Source organism: Bufo bufo, chromosome 7 (assembly GCF_905171765.1).
Source record: "Bufo bufo chromosome 7, aBufBuf1.1, whole genome shotgun sequence".
In the NCBI taxonomy this organism is placed as follows: domain Eukaryota; kingdom Metazoa; phylum Chordata; class Amphibia; order Anura; family Bufonidae; genus Bufo; species Bufo bufo.
In genome coordinates, this window is record NC_053395.1 from 190930709 (window position 1) to 190956332 (window position 25624).

Consider the following 25624-nt stretch of genomic DNA (forward strand, 5'->3'; position numbering starts at 1 on the left):
GTCTTAGTAGAAGTACAGTAGAAGTCTCTCTTTTTATTTTTTTATTTAAGTAACTGGTTATGCAGCTATTATAGCTGAGTGGTTAAGTGCCTTGCCTCTAATGCAAAAGGTTGTGAGTTTGAATCCCGGCAGAAACTTTTCTGAAATACAGGCTAAATTAGATTTAAATACACTGGGGTGTCCCCAAGCACTGACCCCATATATGGACATAGCTATATATGGAGTCATAGCAGTGACTTCTAAGCCGTGGACTCACACAGAGAGATTCCCTCACTGTACAGCGATCTTCTGCATAGAAATAGAGGCTAAATTAGATTTAAATACACTGACTCGAGCATCGAGCACACATGGTATTCGGCTGAAATCCGCAATGCTCAAGCCGAACTGGATACTTTTATTATATTTCACAGGACATACCAGAGATGCTGGAACCATTATGCACTCTTTTCATCTGTCATCTTCAATCCAGCAAATAAACTATAAGAAAAAGAAAAGAACAATAATATTATACAAAAATATCAAGGCATAAAATTAACAAAATTTAAAAGAGCAATTCAAACAAGCCATGATCTTTTCTACTGGTAAATCTAACTCATTGAATGAGGTCACTCAAGAATTAACCTAAATGTGGCAACAGCAACTCTCGCTAACAGAACTGACGTAGACAGTTTTACGTATGTGTGAACTGTGCTGTATATATTTACAAGCTCATGCATGTGTTATATAGTGGTCGCAGGTTTATTATAGGTTGTGACTCAGTACTCCTACAGAAGAAGAAAACCATGGCCATCTACAACTGCAATTATGTCTCACTATTGACCTCAAGGCTGATTCAGTTTCATGCAATGAACATACAGTAGCTAACTAAACCCGTGAGAAAAGATAAGATCACAGATTGATATCCTATGATTACTGTGTCTGCTAAAGCACCTAGTTACACCATTGATATTAATATTCAGATATTATTATAATTCTAATAATAAATATATTATATAATACATAATATCATTAACTGAACAACTATATATATATATATATATATATATATATACAGTACAGACCAAAAGTTTGGACACACCTTCTCATTCAAAGAGTTTATTTTTTATTTTCATGACTATGAAGGCATCAAAACTATGAATTAACACATGTGGAATTATATACATAACAAACAAGTGTGAAACAACTGAAAATATGTCATATTCTAGGTTTTTCAAAGTAGCTACCTTTTGCTTTGATTACTGCTCTGCACACTCTTGGCATTCTCTTGATGAGCTTCAAGAGGTAGTCACCTGAAATGGTCTTCCAACAGTCTTGAAAGAGTTCCCAGAGATGCTTAGCACTTGTTGGCCCTTTTGCCTTCACTCTGCGATCCAGCTCACCCCAAACCATCTCAATTGGGTTCAGGTCCGGTGACTGTGGAGGCCAGGTCATCTGGCACAGCACCCCATCACTCTCCTTCATGGTCAAATAGCCCTTACTTTCAAAGTTTTCCCAATTTTTCGGCTGACTGACTGACCTTCATTTCTTAAAATAATGATGGCCACTCATTTTTCTTTACTTAGCTGCTTTTTTCTTGCCATAATACAAATTCTAACAGTCTATTCAGTAGGACTATCAGCTGTGTATCCACCTGACTTCTCCTCAACGCAACTGATGGTCCCAACCCCATTTATAAGGCAAGAAATCCCACTTATTAAACCTGACAGGGCACACCTGTGAAGTGAAAACCATTTCAGGGGACTAACTCTTGAAGCTCATCAAGAGAATGCCAAGAGTGTGCAAAGCAGTAATCAAAGCAAAAGGTGGCTACTTTGAAGAACCTAGAATATGACATATTTTTAGTTGTTTCCCACTTGTTTGTTATGTATATAATTCCACATGTGTTAATTCATAGTTTTGATGCCTTCAGTGTGAATCTACAATTTTCATAGTCATGAAAATAAAGAAAACTCTTTGAATGAGAAGGTGTGTCCAAACTTTTGGTCTGTACTGTATATACACATTAATACTGTAAATATCTATATACTTTTTCCATGTACACAGGAGTTAAAGATGGTCTTACTGCCCTTGTTATGAGTACTTATGACAGAACTTCCCTACCATATTTAGATGTACTTAGGCAAAAAATGTAAAAAATATTAATGCCCATGGCTTAATATCTCACCCTGTAATATCATACTTACCTGATATCTGTAATACGTCTTAATAGTCATGATACCCCAACATACCATACATGTTCTATTATATATTATAGAGAACTTAAGTAAATGCTAAAAAAACTATTTAATGCAATTTTCCAGTTTAAAACTCTGTTTATTAGTAGCGTTGAGCACGAATATTCGAATTATGAATATTTATGTCAAATATCGCAACTTCGAGAATTTGTGAATATTTCAAATATAGTGCTATATATTCGCTATATTGAATATTTGTCATTTTTTTACATCTGAAAACATGATTCCTCCCTGTTTCTTGCTTGTGGGCCAATAAATCATTGACCCACAAGCAACTTAAGCAGGGAGGAATCATGACTTTAGATGGGAAAAATGATGAATATTCTAAAAAATGAATATATAGCACTATATCAAATATATGGGGATGGGGCGCTTGTCGGGGACGGCGACGCTTTTTTTTTCAATCTGTATAGTTGTTCCACTTCGGCATACTCCTCCCCGACAAGCGTCCATGTCACCATGGGAACGCCTGGGGGTTAGAATATACCATCGGATCTGAGTTTTTACGATCTCACTGAGATCGTGAAAACTCAGATCTGATGGTATATTCTAACCCCCAGGTGTTCCCATGGTAACGGGGACGCTTGTTGGGGAGGAGTATGCCGAAGTGGAACAACTGTACAGATTGAAAAAAAAAAAGACGAATATTCTAAAAAATATATATATTTGATATAGTGCTATATATTTGTTTTTTCGAATATTCGTAATATTCGAAAACAAGAATATATAGCAATATAGTGAATATTCGAAAAAACAAATGTAGAGCAATTTAGCTAATATAGTGCTATAATCTTCTTTCTCTAATAGTCGTAATTTTTTTCTCATCTGAAGATTATAGCACTATATTAGCTAAATTGCTCTATATTAGTTTTTTTTTTAGAATATTCGCTATATTGCTATATATTCTTGATTTAGAATATTACGAATATTCTGAAAAACAAATATAGCATTATATTAGCTATATTGCTCTATATATATGTAATTTTTTTCAATCTGAAGTCATGATTCCTCCTTGCTTAAGTAACGTAAGCAGGGAGGAATCATGACTTCAGAGGGAAAAAAAAAGAAGAATATTCAAAAAAAAACTACCGGTAATATATAGCACTAAATTCTATAGTGATATATATTTGTTTTTGACCCACGCCTGTATTGATCACATAATATTTGCATATTACGCGATCATTACCTTGCCGATTCTTCGAGTATTTTTTTTTTTAATATAACGAATATATATACCTGCCGCTCATCACTATTTATTAGGTTATTCTTAGTTCAGATCATTTATGCCTAACAAAGCCATCACAATTCCATGGAATAGAAATATACCTTTGATACCTTTGATATTTTGATATAGTTACTTTCGGAAAAAAAAAAAACTTTAATGTTAAATGCAACTGAGCTACTAAGTGCCCTGGTAGTAGTTTCAATCACCATGTGTAATCATTAAATTCCAGCTTCCAGCAGCCACCACATGGGGGAGTTTAGGAGCTTATTGCATACTGTTTTAAGACAAGCAGTGTCAAAACAAACAAAGCATAACAATCTCTTTTCTCTTTATCACAGTGGCGAATAGATGTTAGCTGCTTGAGTGCTAATACAGATGTCTAAACAAAATTATTCATAGTTCAATGTCATCCTGTAATGCTACAAGCCCATTGCAACATGAATCATTTTGAAATTGTATTCTACAGCATCCCAATCTGAATGGAAAACTGACAGCCATAATGAAAAAGTGACATTTGCTCTAAGCCCATAACTAGAGGGACCTCTCCACTAGACAAGCATTTGGATAGATGATCCATGAAATAGCTTCATCTCCTTCTGTTGTTCTACAGTCTAAGAAAAGGCAAGGATTAGTTCATGGCCACATTTAGAAAAGGGGCATTTGGTTTGGGACCAACAGTACAATGAAACCACCATTATCAATGGCGCTGGATATATGATGCATGAAATAGCTTTCAAGTATCTCACCCCCTGGTGCTCTGCTTAAAATGTTTACTGTGGCTTAGTTGCCTTGCCAAGGTTATTTTAAGAGCTTCTTGATGGGCTCTGAATTTTATATCTAAATTGATGTCCCTCAAAGCCCAAAATCTAAGCCTACAACACTTTCTGCCTGACCGCTGGTTTACCTTTCACACACCATTAGTTACAGATACAAAGTAGTGTATTTTATGTTTAAATATGGTCTTACTTTGTACTCCATACAAGAAGTAGGGGAAGAATTCATGAAGTTACTGACCTAATTAAAAGGAATGCATAACTTATACTTTTCTTTACTAATTAAAGTCAGATGCTAGCATATATTATTATTTATAATATTTTTTATTTTATTTTGATTGATTTTTTTAATTTTATTTTCTGCACAAAATTATAGGGTGCTGTTGAAAGTATTTAAAGAACTTGTTTACAGAAGTACATGGACCTGTGATAATAATGAGCAGTGTTGGGCGCAAATATTCGGATTGCGAATATTAATCGCAAATATCGCAACTTTGAGAATTTGCGAAGATTTTGAATATAGTGCTATATATTCGTATTCAAGAATATTCTAAATTTTTTTCTTCTAAACCCATGATCCCTCCCTGCTTCTTGCTTGTGAGCCAATGAGAAGGCTGCAATGTCTTTGTCTGAGCTTAGCAACATCCCTAGCAACCAATAGGAAAGTTGCCTACCCCTTACTATATAAGAACGTCCCCAGCAGTCGTTTTCTAAAGTTTATTGCAGTTATGAAAGAGACAGCAGTGTCTCTGTGCTTTGTTGTATTACATTAGATAGTTAGTTATCTCATATATATAATTCAGATAGTTAGTGGGAGATAGTCAGTGTAGGTTAGATCCTGATATAGTGTAGCTGATAGGTTCCAGTGCAGGGTGTTAGGTAGTGTGATAGGTTCTGCTGTCCATACATGCATGCTGCAGACATAGTGCTGTGATGTCATAAGTTGCACGTATTGCGAAAAAATATGCGCATCATTAATTGCCAAATATTGGCAATTGCAAATATATTGGAGCACTCTATCTGCATATAAAGCTATTCTAATGTTCTGCCATGCCAACCATTTTCTCCAGTCTCAGGAAACTTTTACCAGCTTGAAAAATGTAGCATAAGTGACCCACGCCTGTATTGCGCACGCAATACGCGCAAATTACATTGCCGTATTCGCAATCAAGAAGATAATCGCAAATTCTCGAATTCGCGAATATATGCCGAATATTCTACAAAATATTTGTGAAATATCGCGAATTAGAATATTGCCCCTGCCGCTCATCACTAATAATGAGATGACTGCAGAGAAGTGATCTCTACCGAAGCCTTGGTCTGTTGTGAGACTCAGTGGAGAGAGATAAAAGTGTAGGATTTCAGGATTTTTTTTATATAGCATGGATTTTTGGAATAAAATTACTGTATTTTTCGCCATATAAGACGCACTTTTTCCCCCCCAAAAGTGGTGGAAAAATAGCAGTGCGTCTTATGGGGCGAATGCTGCGGATTTTGCCGTATTTTCAATGATACACCTGCCGCGATGCTGCAAGGCGGGTGTATCAGCTGTGAGGGAGGAGGGGCTGGGGGCTGGCATCTGCATTTATAATGACAGCGGGGCCCGTGCAGTGACTGTATTCTACTACACGGGCCCTGCTCACTGTATAATCGTATCTGTATTCTGTAATAGTTAATTGTGTATATAATGTAATCGCATAATCAGCGCTACTTACAACTACAAGCGCTCGGTAGGTAGCAGAGAGGCGGGAGGAGGCAGGCCGGGAGGATGGGCGGGCGGCGGGTCACTCACTACGTCACGCGCCTGCGCCGCCCACTTTATGAATGAAGCAGGCGGCGTGGGCGTGTGACGTAGCGACTCCCGCTGCCAGCGCCCGTCCTCCCGGCCTGCGTCCTCCCTTCTCTCTGCTACCTACCGAGCGCTTGTAGTTGTAAGTAGCGCTGATTATGCGATTACATTATATACACAATTAACTATTACAGAATACAGATACGATTATACAGTGAGTGGGGCCCATGTAGTAGAATACAGTCACTGCACGGGCCCCGCTGTCATTATAAAAGCAGATGCAACCCCACCCCTTGTATTGAGGGTCATTCACTACAGGGACACTGTTATGGAGGGGATCTGTGGATGACACATAGCATAAGATGCTATATATGTGTCATCCACAGATCCCCCCCATAACTGTGTCATACACAGATCCCCATAACAGTGCCACCCAGAGACCCCTAATAAGAGCCACCCACAGATCCCCCATAAGTGTCACCCACAGATCCCCCATAAGTGTCACCCACAGATCCCCCATAAGTGTCACCCACAGATCCCCCATAAGTGTCACCCACAGATCCCCCATAACAGTGCGTCACCCACAGATCCCCCATAACAGTTTGCCATCCACAGATCCCCCTTAACAGTGTGCCATCCACCGACCACAATTAGTTCAAAACCCACCAAAAGCACACCTATTGATTCAAAATATTTTTTTTCTTATTTTCCTCCTCAAAAACTTAGGTGCGTCTTATGGGCCGGTGCGTCTTATAGGGCGAAAAATACGGTACTAATTAGTTTAACAAAAAATGATTAAATCAAATATTCTGATGACATATTCCCTTTAAAGGGGTTTTTCCAAATGAATCTCAGGAGGAACATGGTAGAGACTCGACCCACTGTATGACTGAACTCCTATTCTAGGATAACTTTTCTGTGATCACTATAATTTAGTCTAGAATGTCTATTATGTTTGACAAAGTGAACAATGAAGGGGTCTACATACAAGTATACATGGGGAGAACACAGTTAATCGCAGTACTAGATCAGGAATCAGCATTATTTTGGACAATAGGAGAGGACTACTATACCTATGGAATGGAAAGCAAATAATAAGCCTATAATTACTGCATTCAAGACTGCTGCTAAACCATAATGTGGTCCTTTGGCAGGTCCTGCTGAATAAAGATAGAAGAGACTGCTGCAGCACGATCAAGTGGATGAGGTGAGATTTTTTTAACCCCTAAATGGCCAGATTCTTTTGCATTCTGTCTTAAGAATGCTATTATTTTCTGATATAAACATGTTATAACGGAAAATAATAAGGTGACTTCAATGGGGTTCGGGGTCAAGTTCGGGTCCCGAACCTAAACTTTAACCAGAAGTTCGGCCGAACCCAGCAAACCAAAACTTCCAAAGGTTCGCTCATCCCTAGTAAATAAAAAAATGTCGCCGCTGAGCCTGAATTTGTTGCAAAAACAGTCAAATTTCGACTCCACCCCAGGGCTGGCGTCCTTTTCTTTTTCTGTTTCCAGAAGTGAAGCACAACTTTTTTGCATTAAAAGTCATAGTTTCCGGGAGTCATGCAACATTTCTCTGCAAAGATGCAACATTTTTCTTGCGCAAGTAAATTAGACAAGTCTAAGTGAATGTGAATCTGTCTAACGGAAAAACAACCACCAGAGGTCAGACTAATAAAAATACACCTAGTGTAATTCGACTGTGCGACTTTCAATAAATACTCAGCTAAAGAAAGACAGGTAAATGAAGTACGCCAATCTAAGTTTACACCTAAAAAACTGGCGAGATTGATAAAGTTGCCTCAGAATCATAAGAAAAATTCAGGCTGAATTTCTGTTCTAATGAATCGGTTCACTCATCTCTACTTGTGATGCTAGCAGTGAGATACGATGTGATCAGAATATTTTTGAGGTAACCTTCTAAGTTCTAACAATAGAAATCATGAGGAGAAAACTACCCATTTTACAAGAATTAATAGCAACTATGAAAAATAGTATACAATGAGAGTATGCCAGCAGGTACTTCTACTATATATAAAAAGCAATAAACGCAATACCACCAAGATGTATATCGGACTGCATGCCATTACTATTTGAGCGTGACCGTGTACTATAAAATGTTGTGTTTCTTAGAAAAACAATTCTGTTTTGTGACAAGCTCTGCAAGTGTTGCTTACTCCCACGTCTTTTCAAAGAAAGCAGTGTCTGGTTTACAAAAGATCTATCCTACTCAGATTTTTTATGGAAATATTATGGAATAAATGCTACTGCTAAGTTCAAAAGAGTTATAACTCCCTAAATAAAATCACAGCAGATAGTGTTCTTCAGGCACACATTCTGAAGGATTCCATGAGCAGAGAATTGAATTTTTTGATGGAAAACGTGTACCTGTAAAATAAATGGGGAGTAAATAGAGAACACTGCAAGCATAAATATCTAAATGTGCTGAATAACTTTTGCATCCTCTATTCGACTAGAGTCAGCTGGGATAGTTTATTCCACTTTCTCAATATTTGTACCTTTTGCTTCCAAGCTGTCTTACATTTAGACCATTTTCTACACCTACAGTAGAACAGGCGTAGAAAATGATGAATGAGATGAGCTTGCCAGTCGGTCCCATTCAACACCTGCATCAAATCCACTTTATTAGAGCTGGCGTGAGCAGGGAAAAGTCACAGATTGCGGCACAAATAACCTTTGCACCGCAATCTTCTCCAGAAATATGCCTAATATAGGCGTATTTCTGGATAGTAAATGACCCCCTATATGTCTATGACCTATTCCTGCAATATTAAACAGTTAACGGTTAGCCAACTGTGAATTTCTTTTCTTTAGTTAATTAATGTTCATTAATGTATGTAAAACCTATTTCAACTTTCTCTTTTCCTAAAGTCTACATGAAGAATATGCATGTAGGACTAATAATACCAAGATTATTAATAATGTATCTCTATAATGCAGGCTTTGGTTTGAATTCTTTACTTGAAATTCCTTTGGGTCTCTTTTGCTCATTTTTAAACTAAAGACTATGGGTAGGCTGGAAGGAGTTCCCTTGGTCAGCGTATTATATTTGTTTTATGAATTGCAGCACACACTTATGGAACAACATACTTAAAGGGGTTATCCGAGTTATATAAGAACATAAAGCACTGTAAAACTGATGGTCAGCAATACATACATAAGATAATCAAGTTTTCGGCAAAAAAAAAGTTATACTTATTAATTTCCCTAATTCTGTTCTGACCCTTTGTTGACATGCAGTTGCAGAGCTGTGGAGGCGTGTAACAACAATCTCTAAAGTTTTTCTCATGATTATTTGTGGGTGTCAACAAATACCACAGAAAAAGTTTAATAAGCAAACATGGGATCACTTTTAACCTCGTGGTATAGCATACAATGCTTTGGTCTTTTTCAGTGCTGTGTTTGCAGGGTGAGGAGGCAGGGAAGATCCTGTGCACAGCATTTATCTCCTCAGTGCCTGGAGAAGTGAAAACGCTGCAGCTGCTCAGTCCCTGAGGCAGAGCCTCCAACCCTGAGTCTGTGCTGATGATGGTAGAAGGGGTTAAACTTTGCTAAAGAATTCAGTGGGAGGGGAGACACAGGGCAGACAACTCAACCTGCAGATCAGGCAATGCAGGGGGCATGGCTTATCACTCCAAACAGCACAGCCTTCACAGTAATGTTCCGTGCACAGACCTGCTCCTCCTGCTCCCTCAGGCTTGTGCCCGGAACGTTATTAGAGCAGGGAAAGAAGCTGACATCACAGGTCATGTGATGCTCAGCTAACTAGGAGAATAGGGCCACTGTAGATGAAGGAAGTGAATTGAAAACCCCTTATATATGCTTAGTTAAAAACATACAAAGAACAAAAAAATAACTTAGACAACCCCTTTAAAATGTGTTGGTCCTGTTTCATATAAGGAGTTAACATATTTTATACCATTTATGACCTATGCAGTTACCCTTCTTCTACAACATAGAGAAGAATATGTTGACTGGTCTATGAATGGTCATGATTAGAGATGAGCGAATTTTTAAAAAATTCAATTCGGCCAGATCGAAAAAATTTGCTTTAATCCGAATTTATTCACGGCGAATTGCGTTAAAAAACGTCCATTTCCGGGCTGCAGAGAGCCTTTATAGGGGTGTAGAACACTGTGCATTGCAGTAACATAGGGAGTCTGCTGTGGTAGTGAAACAATACTGTGAGTCAGTATGACATGCAGATGACAGGCGTTGCTTTTAGAATCACTGCATACTTCACTTATTTGGGCAAGTTTCTTTGCCATTTTTAGGATGTCTTGCAGATGGGTGGAAGACTTCAGGAACCGCTTGACAACCAGATTGAACACGTGTGCCATGCAGGGCACATTGCTCAGCCTTCCTTGACGCAGCGCTGACACCATGTTCTTCCCATTGTCGGTCAGCATGGTTCCGATTTTCAGTTGTCGCAGGGAAAGCCAGGATTCGATTTCTTGATGAATCACACGGAGTAGTTCCTCCGCTGTGTGACTCCGTTCACCAAGGCAATCCAGGTGCACAACAGCGTGACACCGCTGTGCCTTGCACATGTGATATGCTGGAGGGGCACTGTAACTTGTCCTTGCAGTGGAGGCTGAGGACATGGTGGAGGATGAGGGGGCAAAGGCGGACATTGTCGCAGGACTAATGGCGTGACCTGGCCAAGTTGCTGGTGTGGCTGTTCAGGAACCACATTCACCCAGTGGGCCGTAAAGGATATGTATTGTCCTTGACCATAGTTACAGCTCCATATGTCGGCGCTGCCGTGCATTTTCGCAGACACTGACAGGCTGAAGGACTGGCCCACCTTCTGTTTTACATATTTGTGCAGGGCTGGTACTGCCTTTTTTGCAAAGAAATGACGGCTTGGGACTCTCCACCTCGGCTCAGCACAAACCATCAGTTCTCTGAAAGGTCCACCACTTGGAAAGGGAGGGACTGCAGCACCAGCAACTTGGACAGTAGCACGTTTAGCTGCTGCACCGTTGGATGCGTGCACGCATACTGTTGTCTCTTGGCAATCGCTTCGGTGATCGATTGCTGACAGAATGACTGACGAGGATTAGGAGCAGGAGCATCAGGACCAGCAGATGATGGGATGACAGACATCTCCCTTTGGCTGAGGTGGTGGAGCCTTGACTGCCTGAAATCGAGTGCGGCGTGCCACTGGGTGATGCAGCGGTTGCTGCGGTAGGCTGGACCACCACATCAGAGCCACGGTTCTCCCAGGCCACTTGGTGGCGACGCTGCATATGTTGACGCAGGGCCATGCTTCAGCTTCTGCCCACAAATTCTACATATGGCCACGTTCACCTCCGGCGGCTTCACAAAATACTGCCACACCGCCGAATAGGTGATTTTACCTCCAACAGTACGCACTGAATAACTGCTACCGCCATTGCTTCCATGAACCCGTGCACCACTCCTTTCCTGGCAGGCAGGCTGCTGCAAAGTGGGTGGTCTATCCCATGCCCATTTGGCTCCCAACCTCCCACTGCTGCCACCATGCTGACTCCTAGCCACGTTAGCGACTTGATGGCTCAGCCGCTGCCTCAGGGGCAAGCTGGCACTCTCTTCTCCTGATGACGACGAAGCCCCTTCTTCACCTGGCTCCCAAGTGCGATCAGCTTCATCATTATCGAGTAGTGTCTGCACGTCACTGATGTCCTCCTCAACCGTCTCTGTGTCAGAAGCCTGACCGCTTGCATCACCACCTCCCACGCTACTCTCCTCATCACTTCTTGCCCGCCTAGCGGAGGAAGCAGCGGATGTCTCCTCCAGATCTTGGCTGGGCAGTAGCTGCTGACTGTCCTCTAGTAGCTCATCCTCCTCACTGTATAGTGGATCTGAGCCCACAACATACAATACTTCTGTGGCTGAGGGAACAGCAAAGGACAGAGACATGTTGAGGACATGTGAGGGCACAGGGCCTGCTCCAGGGCCATGCCAACTAAGAGTTGTGTCTGACGAACCCACTGACTGTTGGCTGGGGGTGTCCAATGTCACTTGGGATGAAGTGGCTGACCGAGTTAACCAATCAAGAACCGCTGGGTTACTGGTTAAGACATGACCGCTAGATGACACCGGGAGCTCAGTCCTCTCGCTGTGACTCCTGCTGCCACAGCCCCTTATTCTGCTGCCTAACATTCTTTTAGCTAAACTAAATAAATTAAAAGCAAATTAAAACACCCCTAAAAGTGACAAATATATTTTTCTTTTTGTACTGAAATAGGCCACTATACGCTTTCACCAAAAAATAATTGCAGAAGGGAGCTGAGAATATATTTTTGTTGTAGTACTGAAATACGCCCCTATAAGCTTTCACCGGGAAGACATTAAGCAGTGAACTGTGTATAGATTTTTATTTTTGTTACAGAAAAATGCCCCTATAGGCTTTCACCAGGAAAAAATTAAGCAGTGAAGTGCATTTAGATTTTTCTTTTCGGTACTGAAATAGGCCACCAAACGCTTTTACCACGAAAAAATTAAGCAGTGAAGTGCGTATAGATTATTATTTTCTTAATGAAATACGCCCCTATACGCTTTCACCAGGAAAAACTGCAACAGTGCAGTGCGTATATTTTTTTTCTTTTTTTACTGAAATACTCCCCCATACGCTTTCACCAGAAGATAACTTCAAGAGTGAGCTGCGTATATATTTATCTTTTTTTACTGAAATACTCCCCTATATGCTTTCACCAGAAAGAACTGCAGTGCGTATATATATTTTTTTTATACTGAAATACGCCCCTATACGCTTTCACCAGAAAAAACTGCAGCAGTGAATTGCGTATATATTTTTATTTTTCCACAGATATAAGCCACTAAAGGCTTTTCAACATAGCAGTTGCACCCCAAGAACAAGTAGCTGGAATGACAGAGCTGTATAATGGCTATTTGGATCCCAATATAATCTTTCCCTGCACTTGCATATCACTTTCCTATCACTGTCCTTAGCACCTTCTGACATCTTGCCCTGTACTAAGATGCTGTGAATTGATTCCTCCCTATCCTTTCCCTGCACTTATAATTCTTAAAAAAAAAAAAAAATTCACAATCAAGTTTTTCCAATTGCTGTCCCTAGCGCCTTCTCACGTCTGTCCCTGCACTCAGAATGCTGGAAAATGGCAGAATCTAAAATGGCTGCCGTATTTATAGGGCTGTGACACCACAGTGCTGGCTGGCTGTTGATTGGCTGCATGCATGCATGTCAATCTGGGTGATCCCATCTTCCCAGAGTTCCTTGCCCCATGTCCTCAGTCCTCACACGTGTAGCCGCAATTTTAGGAAAAATTGATTTGTTACCACGAAACTCGAGGAAATTCGCAATCGTTGCGAATCAAATTTTTCCTGAAATTCGGATCAAATTCCACTTCGTCAGCTTCGATTCGCTCATCTCTAGTCAAAAGCTAACATGGTAATGAGAAAATGAATAATTCCAACGAAAAAGAAGACCACAACATCCAGATAATTAAAAAAAAAGTTTATTTTATTTGTTGCCAAAGCATTTTTAAAGCATGAATATGCCAAATGTGGCACGTGGAAAAATAGACTGTTGTTTTTACCACATATCTGGATGTTGCAGCCTTTTGAATCATTGGGATTATGTACAAAGGAGCAAGCCTCTAGAAGCAATAATCTATACATTTCTCATTAGGAAATGTCATGTTTTGGAACCATGAGAGCAGTATTGGTATTTTCGAGTCTTGACAATTCTTGTTTGCCAACTGTAGTGCTCTGTGAATGCAACATCACTATAAGTGTCACCAAAGTGTAGAAACCTTTGAATGGTGTTTCTCCCAAAGTCCTTCTCTGAACTTTGCTCAGTGAGTACGGTCTTATCAGGGATCATTGATCCATTTAAAATAGAATACCAGGCTTAGTCTGGTCAAAGATTTACATGTGTTCTTCTTGCTGGCATTAATATTTTTCTGTCCAACTTTTGTATAAAGCATCTTTTCCATACAAACTTGGTTAAAAAAACAAAAAGTACCTGTGGCACAACCTGGACAATTCAGGTTTTTCTTATTGAAATTTTGTTGGGGTCTTTTGTTCTTGCTGGTTACATTGACTGGTGGATCCAGTGATGTAATTCTAGTAAGCAAAAGTCTTGATAAACTATATAATTATAATATTTATTTTTGGCCAATGAGATCTATAGAGAACTCACAAATTACTTGACCCACTTAGCTAATATACACTCATTGACAAAAATAATAATGCAATCTGATAGAAATGTCAGATTGCTGCAAAACTCAGCATGCAGTTATGTCTCAGGCAGATACGTTAATGATTACAGTTGTGGTCTGATTAGACACTGGGTCTTGACACAAGAGGGTATAAAAGTGCTTCCCCCGCTGCCCTTTAAAAAAGGCGAGAGATTATTGGCTGCTACTGTAGATATGCCTGTATGAGGCACTTGAAGACATTTTATCTAGTTGACAGACATTGAGAGGGCATCATTGGACTGAGAGAAACGGGATGGGGATTTTGATCAATTGCCCATCATCTAGGTCGTTCTGACCTAGCTGTTAGGAGGTGTTGGGAGCAGTGGTTATATGAGGGCACACACAGAGAACATGCTCCATATGACCCAGACAGATCACCAGTTAAGAGGAGTGTTTAATCCACCGACAAGCAGCTCCCAGAATTTTGATGTCCACTGTCCAGACCATTTCTAGGACTTCTTAAAGGGTTTCTGTCATCAGAAAAATCGTCATGTATCTGGCTGACATTAGTCCTTTTTGGGATCTCATGATATTCAGGTTTGAGAATGAAGGCTTGGTGGTGAGTGCTTTAATCCTGCCTTTGTTTCAGATTTGCACACTGCCCCAACTGCTGTAGTAATCATCTGGGGAGCCATCAGATACAACAGACGGTCAGTGATACAAGGGACACTAACAACTCAGCCTAATCTGCAGGACATCCAGCAGCCACATGAGTTGCCTCTTATGGCAGAACTGCCAACTGCTTTTTTCAGCAGGATAATGCTCGCCCACACAGCAAGGATTTCCCAGGAATGTATTTGACAGATTGAATCTCTTTCCGGGCCTGTCTGGACGCCAGACTTATCGCCAACCAAGCATCTATGGGACCAGCTACAACTCCAGCTTCAGCAACCTATGATCGTGCAGGATCTACAGACCTAGCTGTAATATCTGTGGGCAAATATGCCACAGGATACCATATGGAACCTGTATGCCTCCATGCCCAACCATATCTCATCCAGGTTAGAGACGAGCCTCTTTTCAAATATCATAATTTCATTCACACATAGAAAGTTTCATTCCATTCCAACAACTACTTTTTGGGTGCAGTAAGTTTTTATTTGTCATTGAGTGTATATTTCTTTGGTGGATTAAGCTACTTGTATACAGTAGCTTCTACAAAATGTATGCCTCTAGGGTGTTAAGCAGCACAAATACTAAGCTTTGCTGAACAGACAGGAAAAGGTATAAAATAATGTACTGTATATATTCCCACTACTAACACTGCCTATTTCTCAATAGGCTTTCTCTGATATATATTGATGTAAGAGAATATGTCTCATAGATTATTGCCATTTAAAAGACTAAAATATCTAAAGTATCACTTGAAACAGCAGCACAAAGCAGGGCACATATGCTCCATCCATTCTTCATCTTCTCTGCCGAACATGCTGGTTACCAGGCAGTCGTGATTGTAAAACTCACAAAAGAAACAATGTTTTTCTCACCAGTGACAGGTAAAATGTTATGTAGCTCAATAACAGAGCTGGTAATAGCCTCTACTGTGAAAGACATAAATGAGGGATTACAAAACTCATGTCCTAAGATTTTACAAGCTGAAACATCTGACAAAAAGGGAAAAATGGCCTTTAATATAATACTCACCTGCAGATTTTTGGATATTTAGAGGTAAATCTCTCCAATGGTTTTTGCCAAATCCAAATTAGAAAATTTTCTAACTGGTTGTGGAATAGACTCTAAAAATATGCCTTATTTTATGATGCCTTTACTTCAGAATTCTGCCTTTAACCACCTGCCATCTGGGCCATTTGCCCCCTTCCTGACCAGGCCAAATTTTGCAAAACTGACATATCTCACTTTATGTGGTAATAACTTTGGAACGCCTTTATTTATCCAAGTCATTCAGAGATTGTTTTCTCGTGACACATTGTACTTCATGATAGTCATAAATTTGAGTCAAAATATTTCACCTTTATTTATGAAAAAATCCCAAATTTACCCAAAAATTAGAAAAATTCGCAATTTTCTAAATTTCAATTTCTCTGCTTTTAAAACAGAAAGTGATACCTAATAAAATATTTATTATTTAACATTCCCCATATGTCTACTTTATGTTGGCATCATTTTGGAAATGTTATTTTATTTTTTTAGGACGTTAGAAGGCTTAGAAGTTTAGAAGCAATTCTTCAAATTTTTAAGAGAATTGACAAAACCCACTTTTTAAGGACCAGTTCAGGTCTGAAGTCACTTTGTGGGGCCTACATAGTGGATACCCCCATAAATGACCCCATTGTAGAAACTACACCCCTCAAGGTATTCAAAACCGATTTTACAAACTTTGTTAACCCTTTAGGCGTTCCACAAGAATTAAAGGAAAATGGAGATCAAATTTTTAAATTTCACTTTTTTGGCATATTTTCCATTTTAATAAATTTTTTTCTTTAACACATCGATGGTTAACAGCCAAACAAAACTCAATATTTATTACCCAGATTCTGCGGTTTACAGAAACACCCCACATGTGGTCATAAACTGCTGTATGGGCACACGGCAGGGCGCAGAAGAAAAGGAACTCCACATGGTTTTTAGATGCCATGTCCCATTTGAAGCCCCCTGATGCACCCTTACAGTAGAAACTCCCAAGAAGTGACCCCATTTTGGAAACTAGGGGATAAGGTGCCAGTTTTATTAGTACTATTTTTGGGTACATATGATTTTTTGATCATTCATTATAACACTTTATGGGGCAAGGTGACCATAAAATTGGTTGTTTTAGCACAGTTTCTATTTATTTATTTTTACAGCGTTCACCTGAGGGGTTCAGTCAAGTGACATTTTTATAGAGCAGATTGTTACGGACGTGGCGATACCTAATATGTATACTTTTCCTCATTTATTAAAGTTTTACACAATAATAGCATTTTTGAAACAAAAAAATTATGTTTTAATGTGTCCATGTTCTGAGAGCTATAGTTTTTTTTATTTTTTGAGAGATTTTCTTATGTAGGGGCTCATTTTTTGTGGGATGAGGTGACGGTTTTATTGGTACTATTTTGTGGGACATACGCATTTTTGATCACTTGGTGTTGCAGCTTTTGTGATGCAAGGTGGCAAAAATTGCTTGTTTTGACACCGTTTTTTTTTTTTTTTTTACGGTGTTCACCCGAGGGGTTAGGTCATGTGATATTTTTATAGAGCTGGCTTTTACGGACGCGGAAATACCAAATATGTCTATTTTATTTTATTTTTTCTATTTTTAACATTTTTTTTCATTCCTTACTTGGGGACTTTTTTTTTTACATGTGAAACTTTTTTTAATTTTTTTATTTTCAACCTTTTATTTTTTTATTTTTTATTTTACACTTTTCGTCCCCCATAAGGTCATACAAGACCTCTGGGGGACATTGACTTCACTTTTTCTTTTTTTTTTTTCACTGTTGATTTCTCCTGTAACTGGGGCTGACATAGTAGCCCCAGTTACAGGACAAATGCACCCCTATAGAGGCTGTACAGCAGCAATCCAGCGCTGTACAGCCTCAGAGCAGGGCTGATTGAGGTCTCTGAGAGACCTCACACAGCCCCTGCACTCTCCGGTCCCGGCGGTCACATGACCGCCGGGCCGGAACAGGAAGCGCAGAGCGCTTCCTTCTCTGCATACACAGAGCTCGGTGAGCGCTGTGTACGCAGCGATCCAGAAGGCAGGGACACCTGGGCACTGTCCCTGCCTTGTCTTAGGGTTGCCCTGCTGTCACTGACAGCGGGCAACCCGATCAGCAGCTGCACGATTAGAGTGCAGCTGCTATTTCTGAAAAGACGTTTTAAAACGTGCTTTCAGAAATAGAGGTCCACCCATAGGACGTTTATATCCTATGGGCGGACGTAAAGCGGTTAAAAAGTCACAAAATTGGGCTTTTGCGACTTTTTGCACTTGTTCAAAAATGTTTTGACTTTTTGCATTTTTAGACCACTTACTCTAGTTTTGAAAAGTGGGCGTGTTAATAAGTTTCGGTCCAGATTTATCATTAAGACTTTTTTTTAAAGTTGCAAGAAATGTCCGAATCTCAGTCCAAGAAGAGGGTGGAGTAGGAAAACTGGAGTCACTTTCCAAGACAAAAGTGTTAGGTTTAAAGATTGTTTGATCAATTTGTCTCACACTATCTGTGACATATAATACTCCAAATACTCCAATACAAACTCAAGCAAAACTGGTTTCAAATATTCCCCTCATGATAAATTCACTCCTGTATATGTACTTTTATAACTTCAACCATATGGAGCACTGTATAAATATAATTTTGTGCACCAGTTAAACGGTATACTCTTATAATAGGGTCACACAGCAGCACCCCTATTATTCACGAGGATAGCTAAACTTACAACTACTGTACAGTAAATTTTTCTGGGGTGAATTGAAAGGCTAGACATCCAAAACGTTCTAAAAAATTTGAAGGCACTTTAAACCAATCACTGCATGTGATTGGCTAAAAGCTTTTCAAGGTTCAAGAATTTGGCCTTTGAAGCTGAAACTCTTTCCCTAAGGCCCCTTTCATACGGGCGAGAATTCTGTGCGGGTGAAATGCGTGAGGTGAACGCATTGCACCCGCACTGAATCCGGACCCATTCACTTCAATGGGGCTGTGTACATGAGCGGCGATTTTTATGCATCACTGGTGCATTGCGTGAAAATCGCAGCAAGCTCTATATTGTGCATTTTTCACACCATGCAGGCCCCATAGAAGTGAAGGGCAGATGCTGTGCGATTTTCACACATGGTTGCTAGGAGACGATCAGGATGGGGACCCGATCTTTATTATTTTCCCTTATAACATGGCTATAAGGTAAAATAATAGCATTCTTAATGCAGAATGCTTAGTAAAATAGTGATGGAGGGGTTAAAAAATAAAAAAAACTATTAATAAACTCACCTTAATCCACTTGAACGCTCAGCCTGGCATGTCTTCTTTCTTTTTTTTATGAAAATGGCCATGGTGATGGACCATGTGATTGACCATGTGATGAGCGCAGTGACGTCATCAAAGGTCCTTTAGCCAGGTCCTAAAGAAAGTAGAAAGAAGAGGAGATCCGCTACGCGATCAAGTGGATGGGGTGAGTTAAATTAGTTTATTATTTTTAACCCCTCCAGCCCTATTGTACTATGCATTCTGTATTAAGAATGCCATTATTTTCCCTTATAACCATGTTATAAGGGAAAATAATAAAATCTACACAACACCGATCCAAAAATTGAACTTCTGGATACCAAACATGATGATTTTTCTCACACATTAAAACGCTTTGCACTCGCGCAAAAAAAATCGCGCATTTTCCAGCAACGCACCCACATCTTGTGTGAAAGAGGCCTAAATTGTCATGCACAGCAATTATAAAATAGAAAAAAAGGAAAGGTTTGTAGCAGCACAATGAAAAAATGGTAAATATGGAACCTTTTATAGTGGTGGTCCCGGCAGTGTTCGGAGCCAGTCTGAAGCTCCCCCTTCCACACGTTGTATCAAAAAACCACAGCACTCACTTGTCTTCAATTATGCAGGATTTATTTACAAACACAATGCGACGTTTCGACCGGCATGGTCTTTCTCAAGTTGGTCGAAACGTCGCATTGTGTTGTTAAATAAATCCTGCATAATTTAAGACAAGCGAGTTCTGCAGTTTTTTTGATATGTACAGCAATTAGGAAAGACACTACATGAAGTGTAAAATCTGGGTTATATGTATGTGGACTATAGCAGGCACTGTGAAATAGGCAGTATGTTAGGCTCTTTTATTGTGACACTGTGGCTGTCAGTATTGGAGTGGAAATATGACAGTGCTCCCATCTAAGAATTTGTAGCAGATTACTGTCAAATGTTACATATATCAGATAGGTGTGAGGACCTACCTCTCGAGCACAGGGCTTTCGAAATAAAAGTAGTGCAGCCACACATACGCAGCCTCCCTCTATTAACCACTATGGGAATTCTGAAAATAGCCAAGTGCTGGCTCGGATATAGCGGAAAAAGTAGTGGTGGTCCAGTTAGCTCTCCATTCACTGCAACTTCGCAAAATAGTCGAGTGTGTTCGCTCAGATATTTTCGGAATTGAGAGCACACCTATCCTAGACAATTGCCATAAGTGTATACATGGGTGCAATGGAGGAGGAGCATCACTGTCAAGTGCTTTCTGCAGAGCTCCTTTACAGCCCTCCCCTCTGCTCTCAGTGACAGATGTGGCAGCCAACCAGAAGACACTTGAAGCTGTGACTCAGTGAAGATGGGAGGGGCTGTGAAGCAGCTTAATGCAGAGAGCAGTACACAGTGAAGTTCCACCTCCTGGCAACTTAAGGAACAGAATCTGACAGAATAAAAGTTAATATTCTCACTACTTCTGATGATATATGCTCCACAAAAAAAGTTTATTATACTGCTCTCCCCAGTACTTACCTAGTGCTGTTGGCAGTTTAGTACTGTCAACACAGCTGAGAGATTCTCTTTAAATGGATTTCATGACAAGGCTCACTTATAGGGTACAGGGGCTCGCACTAATAAAGGGGCACTGTGTTAAACTATATAAATTATATAGTGAATCAATTAATTATATAATTTGGAGATTTTATTACTTTATGGCTTGAAAATTTTGAACATTGCATGGCACTGTCATTGGGGCACTCTAAAGCAGTGTTTCCCAACCAGTGTGCCTCCAGCTGTTGCAAAACTACAACTTCCAGCATGCCCGGACAGCCTTTGGCTGTGCGGGCATGCTGGGAGTTGTAGTTTTGCAACAGCTGGAGGCACACTGGTTGGGAAACACTGCTCTAAAGCACTAAGCATTGTTTTTATAGTAAGAGTTTACAATGAAGAGTACCACATAAGTGTATATGGTTCTGGTGCAGATTTCTCCTCATATGTGTGAAGTATGCAGTGAAATCTGCAGGCAGTATGTTATAGAGCAGAACAGGCTGAGCAGATGTATAGTTTTGTTGGAAAAGGTTGAGGAACACTTTTATTTTATACATTTACACTAAATGTCTGCTCTTTCGGATTTCATTGTTCACGGGTGTGGTATACACACTTAAAAATAATAATATATATATATACTGTCAGGTTCATAAATATTGGGACATTGACACAATTCTAACATTTTTGGCTCTATACACCACCACAATGGATTTGAAATGAAACAAACAAGATGTGCTTTAACTGCAGACTGTCAGCTTTAATTTGAGGGTATTTGCTTCCAAATCAGGTGAACGGTGTAGGAATTACAACAGTTTGCATATGTGCCTCCCACTTGTTAATGGACCAAAAGTAATGGGACATAATAATAATAATAATCATAAATCAAACTTTCACTTTTTAATACTTGGTTGCAAATCCTTTGCAGTCAATTACAGCCTAAAGTCTGGAACGCATAAACATCACCAGACGCTGGGTTTCATCCCTGGTGATGCTCTGCCAGGCCTCTACTGCAACTGTCTTCAGTTCCTGCTTGTTCTTGGGGCATTTTCCCTTCAGTTTTGTCTTCAGCAAGTGAAATGCATGCTCAATCGGATTCAGGTCAGGTGATCAGTGGCGTCTCTAGCTTTCAAATTTTGGGGGGGCACACTGGGGGCCAGGACAAAAGTAGGGGGGGCAGCTATAACGATACATTTACACAAGTACGCTTAGAAATGCTGCAATACTTTACCCAATACCTAAAACCGCAACAGGGAAGAAAAGTCCTGCTGTCTGTGGTTTAAAAAAATAAAAAATAAAAATCACTCAGATTTCAACATGTCCTAGCTGCCTGTGGATGACACTTTTATAGGGAGGGGGATCTGTGGATGACACTGCTATGGGGGGGGGATCTGTGGATGACACATACCGTATATAGCATCTTATGCTATATGTGTCATCCACAGATCCACCCCATGACAGGGTCATCCCCATTTCACCCTCTATAACAGTGTCATCCACAGATCCCCCTCTCTATAACAGTGTCATCCACAGATCCCCCTCTCTATAACAGTGTCATCCACAGATCCCCCTCTCTATAACAGTGTCATCCACAGATCTCCCTCCCCGCCGCTCACAGGAGTGTACATTTGACATTTCTAAACTGTAATCCATATCCTGCAGTAACTAACTTTAAATCCGGATTCAAGGGCCGCTCATCTCTACTAGTACCTTAACCTTACACCACTCGGCTAGCTTCGATAACAGGGCCAGGCTACAGCCTTCAGGTACTGCCTGTTAGTTGTTACCGAGCGAGTGCTGATTTCTGCAAGTCAGAGGATACGGATTACAGTTTAGAAGAAATGTACACTCCTGTGAGCGGTCCAGTGGCGGATCCAGAGGCTGGTCTCGGGAGGGGCACTTCCAGATTATTTTCTGTCCACCGCCACAGAACAAGGGTGCTTATAGAACAGACTCCACAGTGTAGAGGTATACTGTATATTGTGTGGCACAGTGTAGCGGTATACTGTATATTGTGTGGCACAGTGTAGCGGTATACTGTATATTGTGTGGCACAGTGTAGAGGTATACTGTATATTGTGTGGCACAGTGTAGCGGTATACTGTATATTGTGTGGCACAGTGTAGAGGTATACTGTATATTGTGTGGCACAGTGTAGAGGTATACTGTATATTGTGTGGCACAGTGTAGCGGTATACTGTATATTGTGTGGCACAGTGTAGAGGTATACTGTATATTGTGTGGCACAGTGTAGAGGTATACTGTATATTGTGTGGCACAGTGTAGCGGTATACTGTATATTGTGTGGCACAGTGTAGCGGTATACTGTATATTGTGTGGCACAGTGTAGAAGTATACTGTATATTGTGTGGCACAGTGTAGAGGTATACTGTACATTGTGTGGCACAGTGTAGAGGTATACTGTACATTGTGGGGCACAGTGTAGCGGTATACTGTACATTGTGGGGCACAGTGTAGGCTATATGTGTATAACAAACATATTTCACATGAAAACTTACAGTTACTTGGCTTGGCCCTTGGGGATCTCGGACGCCACTTCACCACATTGGCCGGGGGCTCGGCGGAGCTGATGTTCTGTTTCATCCTAATGAGAAAGATTTCATAATAAGGATTTGGAGAAGGGGCAGAGGGATAGCAGAGCAGGGAGAGGCCGGTGCTGCTACTAGGGGGCTCATACCATGGGGGAGTAATAAAGCCCACCTTAATGCCCCCCCCCAGTAGAAATAATTCTCCTTATAATGTGACAGTGCAAAAATACCCCCTTGTAATGCCCCCAGGTGAGCTAATGTCCCCATAATGGGCCAGTGTAAAATACCCCTATATAGTGCCCCCAGTAAATGCCCCCATAGTGCTCCTCTCCCCCTTCCCTCCTAGTGCCCCCCATAATGTACCAGTATAAAATGCCCCATATATAGTGCCCCAGTAGATGCCCTCAGTGTCCCCCATAATTTGCAAGTATAAAATACCCCTTCTTAGTGCCCCGGTAGATGACTCCATAGTACTCCTCTCCCCCCTTCCCCATAGTACCCACCATAATTTGTCCCAGTATAAAATGCTACTGTACAGAGCCCCCTATATAAAATACCCCTTCTTTGTGGCCTCAGTAGATGCCCCTATAGTGCCCACCAATAACGTGCCAGTAACAAGTGCCCCCATCACGTGCCAATAACAAGACCCCTCCATCACGTGCCAGTAATAAGCTGCCCCCTCCAATGTGCCAGTAATAAGCTGCCCCCCCAATGTGCCAGTAATAAGCTGCCCCCCCAATATGCCAGTAATAAGCTGCCCCCCCCAATGTGCCAGTAATAAGCTGCCCCCCCAATGTGCCAGTAATAAGCTGCCCCCCAATGTGCCAATAATAAGCTGCCCCCCCAATATGCCAGTAATAAGCTGCCCCCCCAATGTGATGTGCCAGTAATAAGCTGCCCCCCCAATGTGCCAGTAATAAGCTGCCCCCCCAATGTGATGTGCCAGTAATAAGCTGCCCCGCCAATGTGCCAGTAATAAGCTGCCCCTCCCAATGTGCCAAGAATAAACTGCCCCCCCAATGTGCCAAGAATAAGCTGCCCCCCCCCAATGTGCCAAGAATAAGCTGACCCCCCCCAATGTGCCAAGAATAAGCTGCCCCCCCAATGTGCTAAGAATAAGCTGCGCCCCCCCCAATGTGCCAAGAATAAGCTGCGCCCCCCCCCAATGTGCCAAGAATAAGCTGCCTCCCCCCCCCAATGTGCCAAGAATAAGCTGCCTCCCCCCCCCGCATGTGCCAAGAATAAGCTGCCCCCCCCCCCCCAATGTGCCAATAACACTGTTGTAAAAAAAAAAAAAAAAAAAAATCATACTTACCTCTATGTCAGCGATGCGATGCAGGCCTCTTCTTCCGGCCTGTGTCCCGCGCTGTATGGCTCCGCCTGCGGCCTCTGATAGGCTGCCGGCCTAGTGCCTGCAGCCTATCAGAGAAAGGGGAAGGGACACGCCTCTCCCTCCCCTGCCGCAGCACACAGGCCGGCAGATGAATATGGAGATGAGCGCAATGGAAGCGCTCATCTCCCTGGCTGTGCCCGACTGCGGCGGCTAACTTGGGGGGGCACGGGCATTTTAGTTGGGGGGGCACAGCATGATGTAGGGGGGGCCGTGGCCCCCTCTGGCCCCCCCCTGGCGACGCCACTGCAGGTGATTGACTTGGCCTTTGCATAATATTCCACTTCTTTCCCTTAAAAAACTCTTTGGTTGCTTTTGCAGTATGCTTTGGGTCATTGTCCATCTGCACTGTGAAGCGCTGTCCAATGAGTTCTGAAGCATTTGGCTGAATATGAGCAGATAATATTGCCTGAAACACTTCAGAATTCATCCTGCTGCCTTTGTCAGCAGTCACATCATCAATAAATACAAGAGAACCAGTTCCTTTGGCAGCCATACATGCCCACGCCATGACACTACCACCACCATGCTTCACTGATGAAGTGGTATGCTTAGGATCATGAGCAGTTCCTTTCCTTCTCCATACTCTTCTCTTCCCGTCACTCTGGCACAAGTTGATCTTGGTCTCATCTGTCCATAGGATGTTGTTCCAGAACTGTGAAGGTTTTTTTAGAAGTCGCTTGGCAAACTCTAATCTGGCCTTCCTGTTTTTGAGGCTCACCAATGGTTTACATCTTGTGGTGAACCCTTTGTATTCACTCTGGTGAAGTCTTCTCTTGATTGTTGACTTTGACACACATACACCTACCCCCTGGACAGTGTTATTGATCTGGCCAACTGTTGTGAGCGGTGTTTTCTTTACCAGGGAAAAAACTCTTCGGTCATCCACCACAGTTGTTTTCCGTGGTCTGGCGGGTCTTTTGATGTTGCTGAGTTCACCGTGCATTCCTTCTTTTTAAGAATG

At 41.2% G+C, this 25624-nt stretch overlaps 1 protein-coding gene across 1 annotated transcript in view; it reads right to left on the minus strand.

Annotated features, from left to right (window-relative positions):
• Window positions 1–25624, minus strand: part of B3GALT1 (beta-1,3-galactosyltransferase 1) — a 363301-nt gene that overhangs the window by 252306 nt on the left and 85371 nt on the right. The window contains exon 2 of the mRNA XM_040441341.1: window positions 418–477. The gene's annotated coding sequence lies outside the window, so the exon portion shown is untranslated. The remainder of the gene's footprint in view (window positions 1–417; window positions 478–25624) is intronic.